This window comes from Papio anubis, chromosome 13 (genome assembly GCF_008728515.1).
Source record: "Papio anubis isolate 15944 chromosome 13, Panubis1.0, whole genome shotgun sequence".
Classification (NCBI taxonomy): domain Eukaryota; kingdom Metazoa; phylum Chordata; class Mammalia; order Primates; family Cercopithecidae; genus Papio; species Papio anubis.
Window position 1 is genome coordinate 73,961,468 of NC_044988.1, and position 23,247 is coordinate 73,984,714.

At 38.0% G+C, this 23,247-nt stretch overlaps 1 protein-coding gene across 1 annotated transcript in view; it reads right to left on the minus strand.

The window, feature by feature from the left end:
* LOC100999399 (olfactory receptor 13C2) overlaps positions 1-23,247 on the minus strand; it is a 164,075-nt gene that overhangs the window by 94,777 nt on the left and 46,051 nt on the right. The gene's annotated exons all lie outside the window — the stretch shown is intronic.

Sequence of the window (23,247 nt, forward strand, 5' to 3'; positions counted from 1 at the left end):
AAAACCAAATATTAGATTCCCATTCTTTTCAACATAAAATTTTCATGGTCATGTAACCTTCTTAATAGTGCCTTATCTGCTGGGTTTATAGCAGTAAGCAGGTCTGCAAATTGGCCCTATAAAAATATTGATGCTGTTCATTAAAATGAATCTCTCTTTCACTCAGTCTCCTCTTCTCTTCTCTTTCCCGCCATGTGTGTGTCTCTCTCCTCTCCTCTGATTTTCTGTACTTTCTCTATATTCTGCTCCTCTCTCTCCTCTCCTCCATATGTTTTCATTCTCTTCCTTTCTCTTCTCTTCTTTGTTTCCTTTCTCAGTCACTTTGAAGTGGATATATATTGTTTTTGTTGTGCAGCATCCCTGCACAATATTGCCATCCAATTGACAGCTCTGTGTAATATATATTAATAGAAATATGCATATTTTTCTTTTGATGAACCAACAGTCCCTCACTCTCAGTCTATATTGTTCATGTGGGGCTGACCCAATCCTCTGAAAATAAAGATAAACATGGAAGAGGTCTTGCCCACAAAAACAGAGGATGTCTAATTCCTCCAGTCATAGTGATCGGTATAGTGTAGGACGTGACCCGAGCCATACTAATCAGACTCAATCCCAGGAATGCTGCCTTTGTCAGAAAGACACACTCTTTTTTGAAATGGTGTCTAAACTGGTAGAATGTTAACTCAGAATTCCTACTGGCAACCATTGTCAATATGTGAGGACAGCATGAGAACGAAAGCAGAGCTGAGATAGAGAGTGCGCTTGATGGTGTCACTTTAACTCTTGAACCCAACTGTAGCTAAAGCCAGATTCCCTGTTGCAGATTTTATTTATGAGTCAAATTAGCATTTTATGAAAAACTAATTTGACCTGGATTTTACCACATATGACAAAATAAATCCTAATACATTCCTTTGTCCTATCTTCCTCTCCATCCACTTACATTTTAAGGCACTAATAATAATAACAAGGTATGTAATCTGAGATGTTCCAAGTTCTCCAGCCTTTAGGAGTTCCCTTTCTCTTTAATAACTAAATTACAATAATCTAACCTCTATTCTGCATTACTTCGGGCATTTCAGTCATCTCCCCAATTACTTCTGTGGAGTATTTACACGTTTCTAATTTTTTGCTCTTATATTTTTCATCAAATTGATTTATGGACTTTTACCATTTTTCTCTGTGCTTCAATCAATATATTAGTACTTGAAATAATTGCATTTTGCTTTTCTACATAATATTTTTTAGTTTAATAAACATTATCATTTGGTGGATTATGGTAGATTACTGTGTTACATGTAAATACACATAAGTAGTAATAGCCAAATTGAGGCAGAATTCTCTTAAATGTGTTGCGTATCTGATTTTGTCCACTCTGGGGACCAGAATCATAACTCTAATAGATTAGACAGGGCTCACTTAATTCAGTTATATAGAGATATAATTCCTAGATTATATTGAACTGAGAATTTGACAAAAACAAAAATAAAATAAGTAATCTATTAATTCACAGGATAAAAAATGTTAAAGCCTGGTATGGTGGTGCATGCCTGTAATCCAAGCTACTTTGGAGGCTGAAGTGGGAAGACTGCTTGAGCCTAGGAGTTCGAAACCTGCCTGGGCAACATAATGAGATCCCATCTCAAAAAAGTGAGAGAGAGAGATTTTAAAATGTTTTAAATTCCTTACCATGGTATACCATATCCATGTAATCTTAACCCCACCTACTTTTACAACTTCATCTTCTACCACCTGACGATATTCATTAGACTCTCATTAGACTCTCATTTCACTATCTTCTTGTTTCTCACATATGCCAAAGCCTTTCCCTTTATTATTCCATCTACCAGGGACACTCCTCCCCTCGATCTTCCAAGGGTTCCCTTTGTCATTTCAAATAAGCTTTTGCATAAATGTCTAATATATTCTTCTTATAAAAGTTGTAACATGTTTTTCTTTTTTTCCACAGCATTTCACTCCTTTAAACTGCTATATATATTTATCTTTTTTATGAATGTATTGTCTATTTTCTCCATGAAAAGTTCCTTGTAAGCAGGGACTTTTCCTTGTCTATTGCTGTCTTTTCCTAGTGTGCAGATCAATGTAAGGCAAATAATAACTAATACATAGGCACCGGATGTGAAAAAGCGTTTTGTAAAGCAATATTGTGCACTTACCTTGGAGTATATTCATACATAAAGGTAAGCCTCCTTCTGACTAAATAACAAGCAGGAACCCTAAGGCCAGTAGTTAAAGGACTATATTCTATACATTCCCAGTACTCTCTTCTTTCCATACACTTTTCAATCCAGGTTCTGTTGATTCTCTTATATATTGACAAGAGCTTCTTGTTCCATACTGTCTGTGCTGAAATCGGTCACTACATCTTGCAGGAATTTGATTTGTCTCGAGAAAGTGATTTGTCATTGCATTTGAAAATATAAAGGCAATTTCAATATATGCTTTATTAATTGATTTATTAATTGAAAATGTGTTATTAATCGATTTTATTTACTGATTATTAATATATGCTTTATTAATTGATTAATTGAAAGCATACAATTAATATATGCTTTATTATTATAAAATCAATTGATTAATTGATTTTAATATATGCTTTATTAATTTTAATATATGCTTTATTAATTAATATATTCAATTTATTAATTGAAACAAATTGAAGGTTTTTTTCAGAGTGTACTGCAAATTACTGCATACATATTGCCCATTGCTATGGAAGTACTTTTGTTTTATTTTTCCCTTCTCTTTTTAAAACATCATATTAAATTTGTCTCAAAATTGATCTAAGTGCTTGTTATCTTTTTTGCGGACTCCATCATAGTCAATGTTTTCTATTGTGCTGTTGGTTGACGAGAGGATAGTAATATAATTCTATGCTGTACAGAGTCCCTTCTTGATTAAAGTCCAGGCAGTAAGTTTCCTATTTTACACTAACATACTACTTTCTGGGAAACTCCATTTGGCATACCCTCTGATAGAAATAATTCAGTGAAATACCAATTATTAATGTAGCAACTTCTTGAAAAAGTAGAAGATAGTATTACCAGACTCTAAAAACATTTAAAAATATAACATCCTTGGAAGAAGATTTGATTTTTGATTCCAAATATCTCTTACACGTAATATTAAAAAGGTTAAACTCGACATAACAAAAATTTCGGGACGGACGCAGTGACTCATATCTGTAATCCCAGCACTTTGGGAGGCCGAGGCGGGCAGATCACGAGGTCAGGAAATTGAGGCCATCCTGGCTAACACGGTGAAACCCAGTCTTTACTAAAAATACAAAAAATTAGCCGGGCATGTTGACACGAGCCTGTAGTCCCAGCTACTCGGGGGGCTGAGGCAGGAAAATCGCTTGAACCCAGGAGGCGGAGGTTGCAGTGAGCCAAGATCGTGCCACTGCACTCCAGCCTGGGCGACAGGGCAGAGTCCGTCAAAATTAAAGGAAAGGGAAGGGAAAGGGAAGGGAAGGGGAGGGGAGGGGAGGGAAGGGAAGGGAAAGGCAAAAGCTCAAATGTCTCAAAACTATAAATAATTCTTAATTGGGAGAAATATACCCACACCTTATAAAACAAATCAACAGTACTAGAGATGAAGACATGTAAGTGAAAATTTTTAAATGTATCAATAAGGAGGGCTACTTTTATAAGGGAAAACGCATATACTATTGTCAAGAATAAAAGCTTTTTTCAGACTGATAATTTTAGAAAAAATTTGAGAAAGAATATACGTGTAAAAAAAAGACAACTGAGGCCGAGCGCTGTGGCTCATGCCTGTAATCCCAGCTCTTTGGGGTGGCGAGGAAGGAAGATAATGAGGTCAGGAGTTTGAGACCAACTTGGCCAACATGGTGAAACCCCGTCTCTACTAAAAACACAAAAATTAGCTGGGCGTGGTGGCGCATGCCTGTAATCCCAGAAACTCGGGAGGCTGAGACAGGACAATCACTTCAACCCAGGAGGCAGAGGTTGCAGTGAGCCAAGATCGCACCGTTGCACTCCAGCCTGGGTGACAGAGCAAGACTCTGTCCGCCCCCCACAAAAAATAAAATAAAATAAAAAATAATAATAATTTTGGGTTGTCATGTTCAGAGTGAATTGAATAGTATTATCTTTAGTTTTTTTCTCCATAAACTAGATTATTTCAACTAGAGGTTTTATGGAAGTATAGGTAATTCCCACAATACATAAAAATACTTTAAATAATCCATGATAAATACTGCATAAAATACTTTTAAAATAATGTGTATCATATTATTTTAAAACTGAGGCTAAGAATAATGAGTACCCTGGTAAAATCCTAATTTGAAAGATAAAGTAATGTTAGCTATTATTAATGTCTCTCATCACTTATTTCTAGAGGCTGTTGTGTCGAACTCAGTCATGGGAAGAAGATCCTGCTTCTCATCACTTGTGTGCCTCGCTGTTTAAAAAGCATAAAAATCTAAATTTACAGTATTTTAAAAATGATGGAGGAGGGTAAGCTTCTTTTATATTACCTATAGATCTTTATTAAACTAGACTTCATAAGTGTTTCTGATATATGAATTTTTTCTTGGCATGTCATAAATGGTTTTCCAAAGAAATTTAGGATGATCACTTCCAGTATGGCCATGTAAGCGCCTAACTCTACTGCATATAACAGTACAATGGATATGGATATGGACAAAGTACATAAAACAAACATTAGTCAATGTAACAAAGCAGACAGATTCAGGATAGGATTTGAAACTCAGAAAAAGGAAAATTATGAGTTGAGTTGGAGAAGAGCAAAGATCACCCGGTGGCCATCAAGCAGACCATCCAGAGGCAAAACTCCTTATCTGAAGAATTAGAAGTAATCAGACTTCCCTATTATCTAAAGTAGGCATCTGGCACCAGGCTTCTTTCCCCCAAATTAATAAATAACTAGAATTTCTATATATCTCAAGAATGCATGCATGTCGAAACTCGTTGTGCAAACTTTGCTGACATCAAAGCACAAAAATGCCTACAAATATAATCATTTATCATAATCTACAGGACTAATGAGGTTCATATCATCCTTAAACTTCCACTTTAAGGTACACACATACCTCTAAAGAAAAATCCACTGCGGTGCACTCAGTCCTCTCTTGCCAAAGCGCCCTGCCACACTCTTCTGCAGAGCTCTCTCCTTCTAATAACACTTTCCTTTTCAAACCTATACTGTTGTCAGTAAATTCTTCTTACCACCTGTGAACCAACCACTTTCCACTGCCAGGGCTCTGACATCTCGCCCTGCAGAGTTGTTCACATTTATGGCTTTTAGCCCAAGGGCAGTCAATGCTGCATAGGATAAAACTCTGAGAGAAAATTGCAGAGGCAAGTATAACCACTTTAAAATGGCAGGGAAACCTGAAAAAGAGAAAGTTAGAGAGAAAAAACCACGAACTGGGCAATATACACTCTGGCCAAATTCTGGCTGCCCCAAGCCCTGCATGCATGGGGAAGACTTAATAAGCCCAGCCATAAAGAACTGAAATAAGATTCAAGACAGAATTTCTCATTTGAGTAAAATCAACTTAATTACTTGTTAAAACAAAAACATCAACATGTTTAAATAACAGATTCTACAGTCTTCACAACATTACATCCACAATGTCCAAATACAATCCCAAATAACTCCATGTTTAAAAACAGACAAACAAACAAAACAAAACAAAACAAAAAACAGAAAAATGTGTCCTAATCTAAAATAAAAGAGAATCAACTGAGACCAGTGTTGAATAGAACCAGATTAGCAAAAGATTTAAACAGGCACTTCACAAAAGGAGATATACAAATAACCAATAAGCACATGAACACATGAGTGTTCAACACTGGTAGTCACTATGGAAGTGCAAAGTAAACCACAAGAGTTTCACATCATCCAGAATGCCAAAAATTTAAAAGATTGACAGCACCAAATATTCATAAGAATGGGAAGTAACTCTATATTCCCAGTAAGAATGTAAATGGTACATCCACTTTGGGAAAAGGGCTAACAATTTATTATAAAACTAACCATATATCATACACCTATAATTCATCAATTATGTTCCTATGTATGTACCAAATAGAAATAAAAATGTCTTCAGAAAGACTTACACAAGAATGTCCATTACAGTTTTTTCATAATAGCCAGTCACTCGATATAACCCAAGTGCCAATCACTAAGCAAATGGATTCACAAACTATGGTCTAATCATACAACAAAATACCACTTAGTATGGTGAAATAAAAGGAATAAATTACTGATACATGCAACAATGTGAATGAATTTCAAAACCAATGCTAGATGGAAGAAGCCTTCAAAATAGAGTACATACTCAAGTTCTGAAATAGGTAAAAATAATCAATGGTATTAAAATATCAGAAAGGTGGTTGCCTTGGTATAGCTGGGGCACAATAATTAATATGTTTTAACAACTGTGTTTAAGTATTTTACATTTAGTGTGAATGTTTATGTTTGATTATTTCATACTCATTTGGTGTTTGTTTTTAAGATACTGTGCTTTTTAATTTTTTTGACAAGTTTCCTGCCTTCTATTGAATTGATGAGATTTTCTTTGCTTCCTATTATTCCCTTGACTGCTTTAGGAGTATTATATCCTATTTTTATTGTTGTAATATTTCCCTTAAATTTTTATGATAGTTGTTTAACTGAGCAAATTCTCTCGTTAATATCTCTGCAATCCTCCTGAATATTATAGAACTTTAAGATGTTTATATCTGATTTCTAACTGCCACAGTCTTCCATGTTATTGATGTTTAAACTTTTATTTTTACCTTGTATTGTCCCCCAGTTTATTGCTATCTTTTTAAGTAAAATTAGTGACCATTTGGATTTACCCATATATTTACCGATTTGTTTGCATACTATGATTTTTTTCATGCCATGACTTTCATCTGGGTACAATTTCTTTGGGGGGGGCGGCATTCTATGTATGGTAAAAATCTCTTGGTCTAAAAGTATCTTTATTTGGCTTTCTCTCTTAAAAGATGCTCTAGTCTGGTATAGAATTGTAGGTTTTCAGTTATCTTTCTTGAGCAATTTAAAGATATGTTTCCTTTGGCTTTGGGCCCCTATTCTAATTTATGACACTTCTACTTTATTCTTTGTTTTAAACTATTTGACAAAATAAATACTATGGATATTACATGATATTAAAACTTAATGGGATTATTCATCATAAGAGGAGTCTGATCTTCATTGTTTTTATTTCTATTTGGATGCTTTCATACATTATTTTATTTAATCCTCAAAATAATCAGTATCTTCATTTTATACAGAAATAATAGTATATGGCTGGGCACAGTGACTCAAGCCTGTAATCCCAGCACTTTAGGAAAGGCTGAGGTGGGAGAATCACTTGAGGCCAGGAGTTGGAGACCAGCCTGGCCAACATGGTGAAACCCTGTCTCTAATAAAAATATAAAAAGTTAGCCAGGTGTGGTGATGTGTGCCTATAATCCCAGCTACTCAGGAGGCTGAGGCAAGAGAATCGCTTGAACCTGGGAGGCAGAGGTTGCAGTGAGCTGAGATCACACCATCACACTCCAGCCTGGGTGACAAGAGTGAAACTGTCTCAAAAAATAAATAAATGAATAAATAAATAGGTGGTGGCCGGCAAGATGGCCAAATAGGAACAGCTCTGGTCTGCAGCTCCCAGCAAGATCAATGCAGAAGGCAGGTGACTGCTGCATTTCCAACTGAGGTACCCAGCTCATCTCACTGGGACTGGTTAGACAGTGGGTGCAGCCTACAGAGGGTGAGTCGAAGCAGTGTGGGGCGTCGCCTCACCCGGGAAGTGCAAGGGGTCAGGGAATACCCTCCCCTAGCCAAGGGAAGCCATGAGGGACTGTGCCCTGAGGAACAGTGCCCTCCAGCCCAGATACTATGCTTTTCCCATGGTCTTCACAAGCCACAGACCAGGAGATTCCCTCGGGTGCCTCCACCACCAGGGCCCTGGGTTTCAAGCACAAAACTGGGCAGCCATTTGGGCAGACACTGAGCTAGCTGCAGGAGTTTTTTTTCATACTCCACTGGTGCCTAAAACGCCAGTGAGACAGAACCGTTCACTCCCCTGGAAAGGGGGCTAAAACAAGGGAGCTAAGTGGTCTAGCTCACTGGATTTCACCCCACGGAGCCCAGCAAGCTAAGATCCACTGGCTTGAAATTCTTGCTGTCAGCACAGCAGTCTCAAGTCAACCCAGCACGCTCAAGCTTAGTTGGGGGAGAGGCATCTGCCATTACTGAGGCGTGAGGAGGTGGTTTTCCCCTCACAGTGTAAACAAAGTCACCAGGAATTTGAACTGGGTGGAGCTCACTGCAGCTCGGCAAGGCCACTGTAGCCAGATTGCCTCTCTAGATTCTGCCTCCCTGGGCAGGGCATCTCTGAAAGAAAAGCAGCAGCCCCAGTCAGGGGCTTATAGATAAAACTCCCATCTCCCTGGGACAGAGCACCTGGGGGAAGGGGCGGCTGTGGGCACAGCTTCACTAGACTTAAACATTCCTGCCTGTCGACTCTGAAGAGAACAGTGGATCTCCCAGGACAGCACTCAAGCTCTGCTAAGGGACAGACTGCCTCCTCAAGTGGGTCCCTGACCCCTGTGTCTCCTGACTGGGAGACACCTCCCAGCAGGGGTCAACAGACACCTCATACGGGAGAGCTCTGGCTGGCATCTGGCAGGTGCCCCTCTGGGAAGAAGCTTCCAGAGGAAGGAACAGGCAGCAATCTTTGCTGTTCTGCAGCCTCCACTGGTGATAACCAGGCAAACAGGATCTGGAGTGGACCTCCAGCCAACTCCAGCAGACCTCCAGCAGAGGGGCCTCACTGTTATAAGGAAAACTAACGAACAGAAAAGAATAGCATCAACATCAACAAAAAGGACATCCACACAGAAACCCAATCTGAAGGTCACCAACATCAAAGACCAAAGGTAGATAAATCCATGAAAATGAAGAAAAACCAACCCCAAAAGGCTGAAAATTCCAAAAACCAGAATGTCTCTTCTCCTCTAAAGGATCACAACTCCTCACCAGCAAGGGAACAAAACGGAACAGAGTATGAGTTTGATGAATTGACAGAAGTACGCTTCAGAAGGTGGGTAATAACAAACTCCTCCAAGCTAAAGGAGCATGTTCTAATCCAATGCAAGGAAGCTAAGAAACTTGAAAAAAGTTAGAGGAATTGCTAACTAGAATAATCAGTTTAGAGAAGAATATAAATTACCTGATGGAGCTGAAAAACACAGCACTAGAACTTCGTGAAGCATACACAAGTTTCAGTGGCTGAATCGATCAAGTGGAAGAAAGGATATCAGAGATTGAAGATCAACTCGATAAAATAAAGCATGAAGACAATATTAGAGAAAAAAGAATGAAAAGGAATGAACAAAGCCTCCAAGATATACAGGACTATGTGAAAAGACCAAACCTATATTTGATTGGTGTACCTGAAAGTGACAGGGAGAATGGAAACAAATTGGAAAACACACTTCAGGATATCATCCAGGAAAACTTCCCCAACCCAGCAACACAGGCCAACATTCAAATTCAGGAAATACAGAGAACACCACAAAGATATTTCTTTAGAAGAGCAACCCCAAGACACATAATTGTCAGATTCACCAAGGTTGAAATGAAGGAAAAAATGTTAAGGGCTGCCAGAGAGAAAGGTCAGGTTACCCACAAAGGGAAGCCCATCAGACTAACAGCGGATATCTCTGCAGAAATCCTACAAGCCAGAAGAGAGTATTCAACATTCTTAAAGAAAATAATTTTCAACCCAGAATTTCATATCCAGCCAAACTAAGCTTCATAAGTGAAGGAGAAATAAAATCCTTTACAGACAACCAAATGCTAAGAGATTTTGTCACCACCAGATCTGCCTTACAAGAGCTCCTGAAGGAAGCACTAAACATGGAAAGGAACAACCAGTACCAGCCACTGCAAAAACATATCAAATTGTAAAGACCATTGACACTATGAAGAAGCTGCATCAACTAGTGGGCAAAATAACCAGCTAACATCATAACGACAGGATCAAATTCACACATAACAATATTAACCTTAAATGTAAATGGGCTAAATGCCCCAATTAAAAGACATAGACTTGCAAAATTGGATAAAGAGTCAAGACCTATCAGTATGCTGTATTCAGGAGACCCATCTCACATGCACAGACACACACAGGCTCAAAATAAAGGGATGGAGGAAGATTTACCAAGCAAATGGAAAGCAAAAAAAGCAGGAGTTGCAGTCCTAGTCTCTCATAAAACAGACTTTAAACCAAGAAACATCAAAAAAGACAAAGAAGGGCATTACATGATGGTAAAGGAATCAATTGAACAAGAAGAGCTAACTATCCTAAATATATATGCACCCAATACAGGAGCACCCGGATTCATAAAGCAAGTTCTTAGAGACTTACAAAGAGACTTAGACTCCCACACAATAATAGTGGGAGACTTTAACACCCCACTGTCAGTATTAGACAGATCAATGAGACAAAAAATTAACAACGATATTTAGGACTTGAACTCTGCTCAGGACCAAGTGGACCTAATAGACATCTATAGAACTCTCCACCTCAAATCAACAAAATATACATTCTTCTCAGTGCCACATTGCACTTATTCTAAAATTGACCACAGAATTGGAAGTAAAAAACTCCTCAGCAAATGCAAAATAACAGAAATCATAACAAACAGTCTCTCAGACTACAGTGCAATCAAATTAGAACTCAGGATTAAGAAACTCACTCAAGTATAGTTTGAAGTCAGGTAGCGTGATGCCTCTAGCTGTGTTCTTTTGACTTAGGATTGTCTTGGCAGTGCGGGCTCTTTTTTGGTTCCATATGAACTTTAAAGCAGTTTTTTCCAATTCTGTGAGGAAACTCATTGGTAGCTTGATGGGGATGGCACTGAATCTATAAATTACCTTGGGCAGTATGGTCATTTTCATGATATTGATTCTTCCTATCCATGAGCATGGAATGTTCTTCCATTTGTTTGTGTCCTCTTTTATTTCACTGAGCAGTGGTTTGTAGTTCTCCTTGAAGAAGTCCTTTACATCCCTTGTAAGCTGGATTCCTAGGTATTTTATTCTCTTTGAAGCAATTGTGAATGGAAGTTCACTCATGATTTGGCTTTCTGTTTGTCTGTTACTGGTGTATAAGAATGCTTGTGATTTTTGCACATTAATTTTGTATCCTGAGACTTTGCTGAAGTTGCTTATCAGCTTAAGGAGATTTTGGGCTGAGATGATGGGGTTTTCTAAATATACAATCATGTCATCTGCAAACAGGGACAATTTGACAAGAAATGGGGAAAGGATTCCCTATTTAATAAATGGTGCTGGGAAAATTGGCTAGCCATAAGTAGAAAGCTGAAACTGGATCCTTTCCTCACTCCTTATACGAAAATTAATTCAAGATGGATTAGAGACTTAAATGTTAGACCTAATACTATAAAAACCCTAGAAGAAAACCTAGGTAATACCATTCAGGACATAGGCATGGGCAAGGACTTCATGTCTAAAACACCAAAAGCAACGGCAACAAAAGCCAAAATTGACAAATGGGATCTAATTAAACTAAACAGCTTCTGCACAGCAAAAGAGAGACTACCATCAGAGTGAACAGGCAACCTACAGAATGGGAGAACATTTTTGCAATTTACTCATCAGACAAAGGGCTAATATCCAGAACCTACAAAGAACTCAAACAAATTTATGAGAAAAAAACAAACAACCCCATCAAAAAGTGGGCAAAGGATATGAACAGACATTTCTCAAAAGAAGACATGCATACAGCCAACAGACACATGAAAAAATGCTCATCATCACTAGCCATCAGAGAAATGCAAATCAAAACCACAATGAGATACCATCTCACACCAGTTAGAATGGCGATCATTAAAAAGTCAGGAAACAACAGGTGCTGGAGAGGATGTGGAGAAACAGGAACACTTTTACACTGTTGGTGGGATTGTAAACTAGTTCAACCACTATGGAAAACAGTATGGTGATTCCTCAAGGATATAGAACTAGAAGTACCATATGACCCAGCCATCCCATTACTGGGGATATACCCAAAGGATTATAAATCACGCTGCTATAAAGACACATGCACACGTATGTTCATTGTGGCACTATTCACAATAGCAAAGACTTGGAATCAACCCAAATGTCCATCAGTGACAGACTGGATTAAGAAAATGTGGCACATATACACCATGTAATACTATGCAGCTATAAAAAGGGATGAGTTTGCGTCCTTTGTAGGGACATGGATGCAGCTGGAAACCATCATTCTCGGCAAACTGCCGCAAGAACAGAAAACCAAATACCGCATGTTCTCACTCAATAGGTGGGAACTGAACAATGAGATCACTTGGACTCTGGAAGGGGAACATCACACACCGGGGCCTATCATGGGGAGGGAGGAGGGGGGGAAGAATGGCATTGGGAGGTATACCTGATGTAAATGACAAGTTGATGGGTGCTGACGAGTTGATGGGTGCAGCACACCAACACGGCACAAGTATACATATGTAACAAACCTGCATGTTATGCACATGTACCCTAGAATTTAAAGTATAATAATAATTTTTAAAAATCATTTAAAAAAAAAGAAACTCACTCAAAACTGCACAACTACATGGAAACTGAACAAACTTCTCCTGAATAACTACTGGGCAGATAACGAAATTAAGGGAGAAATATGTAAGTTCTTTGAAACCAATGAGAACAAAGACACAACATACCAGAATCTCTGGGACACAGCTAAAGCGGTGTTTAGAAGAAAATGTATAGCACTAAATGCCCACAGGAGAAAGCAGGAAAGATCTAAAATCAACACTCTAACATCACAATTAGAAGAACTAAAGAAGCAAGAGCAAACAAATCCAAAAGCTAGCAGAAGACAAGAAATCAGAGCAGAACTGAAGGAGATAGAGACACAAAAAAACCCTTCAAAAAAATCAATGAATCCAGAGCTGGTTTTTTGAAAAGATTCACAAAAAAAAAAAAAAAAAAGATAGACTGCTAGCCAGACTAATAAGGAAGAAAAGAGAGGAGAATCAAATAGATACAATAAAAAATGATAAAGGGGATATCACCACTGATCCCACAGAAATACAAACTACCATCAGAGAATACTACAAACACCTCTACGCAAATAAACTAGAAAATCTAGAAAAAAAAGGATAAATTCCTGGACATATATACCCTCCCAAGACTAAACCAGGAAGAAGTAGAATCTCTGAATAGATTGATAACAAGTTCTGAAATTGAGGCAGTAATTAATAGCCTACCAACCAAAAAAATCCAGGACCAGACGGATTCACAGCTGAACTCTACCAGAGGTAAAAAAAAAAAAAAAAAAGGAGCTGGTATCATTCCTTCTGAAACTATTTCAAACAACAGAAAAATATAGACTCCTCTCTAACTCATTTTATGAGGCCAGCATCATCCTGATACCAATACTTGGCAGAGATGGAACAAAAAAAGAAAATTTCAGGCCAATATCCCTATGAACATCGATGCGAAAATCCTCAATAAAATACTGGCAAACCAAATCCAGCAGCACATCGAAAAGTTTATGCACCATGATCAAGTCAGCTTCATCCTTGGGATGCAAGGCTGGTTCAACATACGCAAATCAATAAACATAATCCATCACATAAACAGAACCAATGACAAAAACCACATGATTATCTCAATAGATGCAGAAAAGGCCTTCGATAAAATTCAACATCTCCTCATGCTAAAAACTCTCAATAAACTAGGTATTGATGGAATGTACCTCAAAATAATAAGAGCCCTTTATTACAAACCCACAGCCAATATCATACTGAATGAGCAAAACCTGGAAGCATTCCCTTTGAAAACCAGCACAAGACAAGGATGCCCTCTCTCACCACTCCTGTTCAACATAGTAGTGGAAGTTCTGGCCAGGGCAATCAACCAAGATAAAGAAATAAAGGGTACTCAAATAGGGAGAGAGGAAGTCAAATGGTCTCTGTTTGCAGATGATACGATTTTCTATTTAGAAAACCCCATCGTCTCAGCCCAAAATCTCCTTAAGCTGATAAGCAACTTCAGCAAAGTCTCAGGATACAAAATCAATGTGCAAAAATTGCAAACATTCTTATACACCAATAGTAGACAGAGAGCCAAATCATGACTGAACTTCCGTTAACAATTACTACAAAGAGAATAAAATACCTAGGAATACAACTTACAGGGGATGTGAAGGACCTCTTCAAGGAGAACTACAAACCACTGCTCAAGGAAATAAGAGAGGACACAAACAAACGGAAAAACATTCCATGCTCATAGACAGAAAGAATCAATATTGTGAAAATGGCCATACTGCCCAAAGTAATTTATAGATTCAATGCTATCCCCATCAAGCTACCATTGATTTTTTCTTCACAGAATTAGAAAAAACTACTTTAAATTTCATGTGGAACCAAAAAAGAGCCCATATAGCCAAGAGAATCCTAAGCAAAAAGAATAAAGCTGGAGTCATCACACTACCTGACTTCAAACTATATTACGAGGCTACAGTAACCAAAACAACATGGTACTGGTACTAAAACGGATATATAGACCAATGGAACAGAATGGAGGCCTCAGAAATAACACTACACATCTACAACCATCTGATCTTTGACAAACATGACAAAAACAAGCAATGAGGAAAGGATTCCCTATTTAATAAATGATGCTGAGAAAACTGGCTAGCCATATGCAGAAAACTGAAACTGGACCCCTTCCTTAAACCTTATACAAAAATTAACTCAAGATACATTAAAGATTTAAATGTAAGACCTAAAACCATAAAAACCCTAGAAGAAAACCTAGGCAATACCATTCAGGACATAGGCATGGGCAAAGTCTTCATCACTAAAACACCAAAAGCAATGGCAACAAAAGCCAAAATTGACAAATGGGATCTAATTAAATAACTCCTACACAGCAAAAGAAACTATCATCAGAGTGAACAGGCAACCTACAGAATGGGAGAAAAATTTTGCAATCTATCCATCTGACAAAGGGCTAATATCCAGAATCTACAAAGAACTTAAACAAATTTACAAGAAGAAAACAACCCCACCAAAAAGTGGGCAAAGGACATGAACAGACAATTCTCAAAAGAAGACATTTATGCAGCCAACAAACGGATGAAAAAAAGCTCATCAGCACTGGTCATTAGAGAAATTATAGATACACTCAAGCAAAAAGCAATAAATTGACAAAGATTGACCATGAGATAACAGAGATGATACAATGAGCACACAAGAATTTTCAAGTAGATATTATAGCTATGCTCAAGAATGTTTTAAATGTTCATATGAATAAACAAATATGAAATTTTAAGTAAGAAAAACCAAACTATAAAAAAGGACCAACTGAAAATTCTAGAACTAAAATGTGCAATATCTACTATTTTTTAAAAAACTGGAAAATTTAACAACAGAGTAAAGATGGCATAAGAAAAAAGTCAGTAAAAGTAGATCAACAGTAGTTATGCAATTAAAAAACAGAGGAATAAAAAGACTTGCCAGAATTGCCTGTACAACAGTAATCTCCTTTCTGCCTTGAAAACCTAGATTTTTTAAAAAAACTATCAGGCAGCATCATGTTCAGGAATGGTGGAGCCAGAGAAGCATGACTATTTTGGGCTAATATGTTAACATCATCTCCTTTGTAACTGATGTTTTAGAGGTAGTCTAATGACCTAGTTCTGGAAAATGAGAATGAGAATGAATGAGCTGGGGCTTGTGGGAATGTTTCTCGCTCTGAAAAAGAGCAATAAACAGGTACATGACCTATCTTCCTGCCTCTTGAAGCGCAAGGATTTGATTTCTGGAGCTGCAAGCATACCAACAATAGCCAGGAAAAAGGGGAAAAAAAAAAAACAGCAAAAGCCTTGTGTCCTTGATGACTTTTCTGAACCTTGAAACCACCAAACTATGGACTTATTATGTGAGATAATAAATACTTCACCATACAATACACATTAAGGTTGCATTTTCTCTAAATTGTATCCAAGGAGTCCTTGCTGACAGCAAAACTTACTCAAGGCCTACTTCCCTAAGAGTTCACTGAGTCCCATGATCACATAAGGTGACAACTTCTTCCTTTGAGCCAGGACTTTTTCTTTTGAACACATGTCCTACTTTGTCTTGAATAGTCATGGTTTGTCTTTTTCCAGCATAATTATTAATTGCATTCCCTTTTACTCTCAAAAAAAAAAAAAAAAAAAAAAAAAACTACATTTGGAGGAAACTTAAAATCTCCATATCTATTTTATTTTGACCCTTCTAATAGTTTCATTTTAGATTATCTTCTGCTTATTTATGTACTCCCCACTAAATGACAGGGCAAGAACTTGTATTTTTTTTGCTGTTGAATATCCCCACAACAATAAGTGAACATATTTGGCATCAAAATTTAGCAAAAGGTCTGTCACATGGTTGAATATTAAAAGAAAAGGTAAGTAGAACTGAAACAGAAATGATACATATTCCATATAATTCAACCACAATTGTTACTCTTTTCAAATTATAGGTTCCATCCTCTTATTTCATGATGTATTTACTATAGATGTGCTGACGTTTTCACGAAAGTGAATGTTCTCCTAACTAAGGCCTACACAATTGCAGACGTGCTGGAAAAACATGAGTGGGATGGAATTAAAACACTAAAACCTGGGGTTGGCAAAGCAGGGTCAGGGGCCAGAAGAGGACAGAAGATAAGGAGAGTTAGAGGAGCTGGTTGAGAAGCCATGGCAGGAGTGTGTCCATTCCCTTGAAGTTGTGCTTTGGTTATTACACCCTTATGTCTGCTTCATCCCACTAAGAGAAAAATGTACATCACACTCATTTTCCATTCTATAAGAAGGACATTATGAGAATTTCTGACAATGAGAATTGGTTTTTATTCAGAGAGAATTAGAATAAATGGAATCTCTGATTCCAATCTTCCAACAGTGTCTTACCTTCAAAAAGTCAAAGAAAAGTATAAAAGTATAAAAGAATTCTCATATTCTAAGAACGCAATAGAAAACGGTTTCACTTCCACTTGTTATATGTTTTTACCCTCTCCATTTTCCTTTTTAAAATATTATAACATTTATTAAAATTGCTTAATAAAATAACATGAGAAAACACATACAACATATTGTTAATGTTAACAGCAGGTTATAAAAAAGAATATGCAGTCTGCTTTTAAGGTTGTTTTGTTTTGTTTTGTTTTGTTTTAGACGGAGTCTTGCTCTGTCACCAGGCTGGAGTGCAGTGGTACAATCTTGGCTCACTGCAACCTCCACCTCCCAGGTTCAAGCGATTCTCCTGCCTCAGCCTCCCAAGTAGCTGGGATCACAGGCACGCAACACCATGCCTGGCTAATTTTTGTATTTTTAGTAGAGACAGTTTCACCATGTTGGCTAGGATGATCTCGATCTCCGGACCTCGTGATCCACCCACCTCGGCCTCCCAAAGTGCTGGGATTACAGGCATGAGTCACCACGCCCAGCCTAAGTTATTATTATAGGTAGTATATGCATAAAAATATGTCAAAATATCAACAGTTATATCTGAAATTATGGGTGACTTTCATTTCCTCCTTTGGGCTTTTCTGAATGTCCCAAATTTTCTACAATGAATATGTGTTATTTCTACAATCAAGAAAAAAATGAATTCAAAGTTAAAGAAAAATTGCCGTTTAATAAGTAAGATACCCTTAGGTCTTTGAGACATTATTCTTAATATATCTAAAAGTTGCCACCTTTATCGTGACTTAGTGATTCAACTTTAAATCACTTGTGGGATTACACAGTGTCTTAGAAGAAAACAAGGGAGGATTTAAATTGGCTACCAGGCTACTGGTGGGTCCTCTGGAAAAACTTAGGACCCAGAGGTTAGAGGGTACTTAGGTCGATGCAGATTGATTTACTATTGATTCAAACTTATGACGTGAATTTCTAATGGGGATGAAAGCTTTATTTTCAGTCTGCCCCCTCACCGCTACTAACAGACATCTGGAACTGAGGTATACTTGCCTACGGTTTCTACAGCAAGACTGTAGTACAGTGAGAAAGTCGCTATGATTCAAACAAATCTGAAGACGAACAGCCACAGTGACTTCTGTAAATAGACAGAAAAAGATAGTGACACACTAGAGAAAAAGAATGCTGAAGAGAAATATCTGTGCTTATGTCTACAATGGCTTTGTTGTTTTGAAGACTGAAGTTGCAATAAGCCATATTATTTATTTATATGGCAAATTTGAGGATTTCTACACTGATGCCTAAATGAGGACAATTAGAGCAGAGTTTATTTTCAGAAAGGAGAGGGAATATGTGAACTAGGAATTAGGAATGCTTATTTTATTTGAAAAATCTGGAACACAACAGTGGAAAAAATCAAGGGAAATAAGGTATTACTGGATGAAGAAAATACTTGGATATTTATGCAGCTCACTTTAAATTAGTAGTTTTTCCTCACCATGGAAAATGAAAGAATAGAGGCCTTAGGAGATCGGATTAAACCAACTTCGTGTATGTGCAGTCCCTTTGTGCCAAGATCTTTCAGGTATGTTATGTTAATCCTCACAACAACCCTACAAAGTAGATACCGTTACCTCATTGTACATCATTCTCACTTCCAACAAGACTGCTCTTTCCATTAAAACAGAGTACTTCTCCATAAAGATGCCTTACTAGCAGGAAGAACAAAGGGGTAAGAGAAATGGATCACACTAGGCTTCCACGGTGCAGCCCTAGAAATGATTAGACATAATATCCTGCATGTGCTAACAAATTCCAGAGGCATCCCCATGACTCAGATAAAGACTCCTACAACATAAGGGCTTAAAGCTTCGGCTGTATTCCTAGCAATGTTAGTGAAAAAACACAGAATAATCTTAAGGCTGTGTAAAGAAAGGAAAAGATAATAATTCTAACCCACCCAGTATTGCTTATTATCAGCTTCCTTCAGGGCTCGTAGAGAGTTATTTATTTGGACAAGCATTGGGGATCTCCTTGTTTTTCTCATATTGTGAACAGCAAAGTTGTTTTATAAACGGTAGGAAAAATCTGGATGAAGCAGGATATAGGATGTAATATTTAGTGCTGAAATTCCCTCCTGAAGAAACCTTTCCTGGTGGGTATAACATACCCTGCTTCAAAAGGTTCCTTGGGTTAAAAATCAGGCAATCTGGGTGAGTGCTCATGTGTTACAACTACTCTCTCCTGCTAGTAAACATGGGAGAAGAAGGGTGAATGCTTCACAATCCACAGTTCTCAAGTGAAGTTTGCGTTCTTCCCATAGGTGATGCCCAATACTGAGAATCGATTTTTGATGGAGACTTTGGGGAGAGATGAATAAAATCTGGAGAATCAAGAAACTGAAATTCTACATTTTTATAACAAAGAAAAAACCAGAGGTAACAGAAGCCCCTGATGTTTCCCTAGCCTCCCTCCCACCCACCAGGCATTACCTCTGTCTTTCTTTTTCTTGTGTGATACTGCCGGATGCTCTACAGTGCTTCCTATCAGCATTGCTAAGTTTGATCACATTCTAAATGGTGGGTTCTAGAATCTTTTTGCAATAACTGAGGCTGTATCAGTATGTCTCCTGATGATGAATATAAGTGTTAGATTCATTGGTGGACATAAGAACACTAAATGGCATTGAATTAATCTATGTAATATGATATAACATAAAGCCCCTCTCCAATTTCCAGTCCATTGTCTGTTTTATTTCCTACTTGGTTTTTAGAGAAAACTGTCCATTCTACACATTTTTGCCACTATTACCTTCCAAGAAAAATGTGAAAACACTATTTCTGATATATATAATAATAACATATAGGTTAATTAAAAATTGTTTGGAAAATATGGAGAAGATAAATTATTAGTGCCCTAAGTCTCACATTCCAGAGAAATCCACAGTTAACATTTTGGTGGTGTTTCTTCAGACACATAAGTACAAAATTGCAATCATTTATATTATTAGAAACTTCTTTTGCCAGGCGCGGTGGCTCAAGCCTGTAATCCCACTTTGGGAGTCACGAGACGCATGGATCACGAGGTCAGAGATCGAGACCATCCTGGCTGACACGGTGAAACCCCGCCTCTACTAAAAATACAAAACTAGCCGGGCGAGGTGGCCGTGCCTGTAGTCCCAGCTACTCGGGAGGCTGAGGCAGGAGAATGGCTGAACCCGGGAGGCGGAGCTTGCAGTGAGCTGAGATCCGGCCACAGCACTCCAGCCCGGGCGACAGAGCGAGACTCCGTCTCAAAAAAAAAAAAAAAAAAAAAGAAACTTCTTTCTTTTTAAATATTATACATGTACATTGCTCCTTGTCCTTACTATACTCCAAGACTACAATCTGCAGTGGTGGTACTATCTGACAGATTAGTCTCACATGTATACCATGCCTATCACATGCCAGAAAGTCAGCATTCTAGAAGAAAAACTTAGAGCAACTGTGAAAGCATGATTGAACTTGAAATATGATAGTACGTGCAATGATATTTTTTCTATTGTTGGATCATTCAGGGGAAGATGTTAAATAATAATGCATTTTTGAATGACTTTTAGGAAAATGCCTCCAATGTCTCACCATTTGTAATTATACTGATCAACTGTTAAAGAGAAATAATCTTCATTATCTTAATGAATTATTCTCCTAAGCTTAGATTACTGAGACATTTTACTAAGAGTGAATGTTGTATTCTAGCAAATGCTTTTTGGCATCTAGTTAGATGACAATGTGTTTTACTTTTGTTACCTATTTGCTTCATATATTGATAGATTTCTAATTTGGAATTCCATGTATTAATAAAAACAAATGACATTATTTTAGTATACAGTTTGGATGTACTCTGTATTTCTGTACATGTATTTCATAAATTGGATTGATCGTAGTTTTATCGAGAGTTTTCAGTAAAAGGCTATCTTAGGTTGGTAAAATAATTTGCAAGGTATACTATTAACCTTTTTTACATAAGTTACATAGCACATAAATTATTTGTTTCTTATAAGTATAAAATAACTATCAAAACCATCCTTTACCCAGTGTCCATTTTGGAAGTGTAGTACTCACAGCGGGACCCCTATTAGGTATCACACAGTATATATGGCATAGTATGTGTGCAATAAACGAGTAAGTGAAGGTTGCTGTGGGGGCAAAAAGCACATCGTAGGGGCACCTACTCAAAGAGGTGAAAAAGTTTTCCTAGAAAATACCTAAATTGACAGAAGTCCTTCCAGCTTAAGAAAAAAGCATGTACAAATGAATGGAGAAAAAGGCAGTATTGCGGGGAGGGAAAAAGAAACTCAGCATGCTCATTGCAGAGCATCGGGGGTGTCAACAGGAACTTTGGAATTTCTACATTAGAGGGGCCTAGGGATGACAATGCGGTCGGAGGATGAGCTGGGGGCTTTTCTTGAAGTTCTGTTGCATAGCAGGCATACTGTTTTTCCTCAGACCATATTTCTCTGCTTACATGTCTTTTGTGGGGAAGCTGGTGAATATTATTGGGAAGCAAACCTACTCAATAATGCTTTCCTTGACATTATCATGGGAGAAGAAATGGCTGAAGTGGGGAGAAAAAAAGGGAACTGAAGGAGTTTTGTGATAGGTGAATGGTTTTTTTGTGAAGTTATTTTTGTCTTCTCTTCTTCACCCTTAATTCTGGAAAAATATGCTCCCTTACCTGGGACCTTTTTTGAACAGAGAAAATGACAGTCATTTTTTCTTCACCCATTTCTCCTCAAGCACCTCACTCCAGGATAGAAGTATTAAGGTTAGTACACTTTCTTTAACAGTAAAAATTGGCTCCTTTTCCTTCTCCTCCTTCTTTTCTCCTTCTCTCCCTTCACAACAACTATCTTCCAACAAATTAAAACTGCTGCCTTAACTGATTTCTTTGTGGAAATAAGTCCATGTGCCAATGTGACTAGAAACAGGAAAGGACGTGTGGAAGAAGGAAATATTTTCTAATATACTATGATAGTGGTACCATCGTCTCTCTCTTCAACTTTACTAAAATCACTGTTTAGATGATATTCTCTAAGAGGAAGAGAAATGATACGGAAAAGGAATGAAAAGGAAATAACTTTCCTGTATTGTCCCTTATAGGAAGATAGGAATGCTGCTGTCTACGACCAGACAAGAAATAAGCCCCTCATCCACGTCTTCAAGCTCTTTGGATACAGAAAGGCCAGAGAAAATGTGTGGTTTGGGGCAAGGAGATGATCAGCAAGAAATATTTTCATTTACCACCAAAACCCAGGGAACTCTAGCTATGACAGAGATAGGCTAACAAAGTTACACACATAGTATACAAAGTATCCTTTATCTAGTAAGTCCATACTTTTGTTGGGCACTTAACAGAATAAATATGAAACAAACGCAGGATGGCTGAGTTTTTTGTTATTGTTGTTGTTGTTTTGAGAAGGTGTCTGGCTCTGTCGCCCAGGCTGGAGTGCAGTGGCGGGATCTCGGCTCACTTCAAGCTCTGCCTCCCAGGTTCACGCCACTCTCCTGGATGGCTGAGTTTTTAATGACATGGGGCTAAAGTTATAAGTAGGCAGAACTAGCAAAAGATGAGTCGGGATGGAAAAGGTAGAAAAGGCAGGTATTAGGACAATTAAAGATCCTGAAATGCATACTGATTTGCAGAGTAAAAACAAAGGCTAGAGGATTCCAGGTGTGTAGCTGGTAGAAGCAAATGTGATAGTAAGAATTCTCATGTAATTGTTCTTGATTATGCTAATTCTCATAATTGTGAAACTGCCTCCTACATGTAGACAACCAAAAAGACCACATTACAGCCAGGTGCGGTGGCTCACGCCCTTAATCCCTGCACTTTGGGAGGCCGAGGTGGGCGGATCACGAGGTCAGGAGATCGAGACCATCCTGGCTAACACGGTGAAAACCCCGTCTCTACTAAAAAGACAAAAAATTAGCTGGGCGTCGTGGCGGGCGCTGTAATCCCAGCTACTCATGAAGCTGAGGCAGCACAATGGCGTGAACCCAGGAGGCAGAGCTTGCAGTGAGCCGAGATCAGGCCACTGCACTCCAGCCTGGGTGACAGAGCGAGACTCCGTATCAAAAAAAAAAAAAAAAAATTCCAAAGGCTACAAGAAATAAAGGGCTGTGATCCAGCTTTCAGAGTTTACTAGCATATCATGT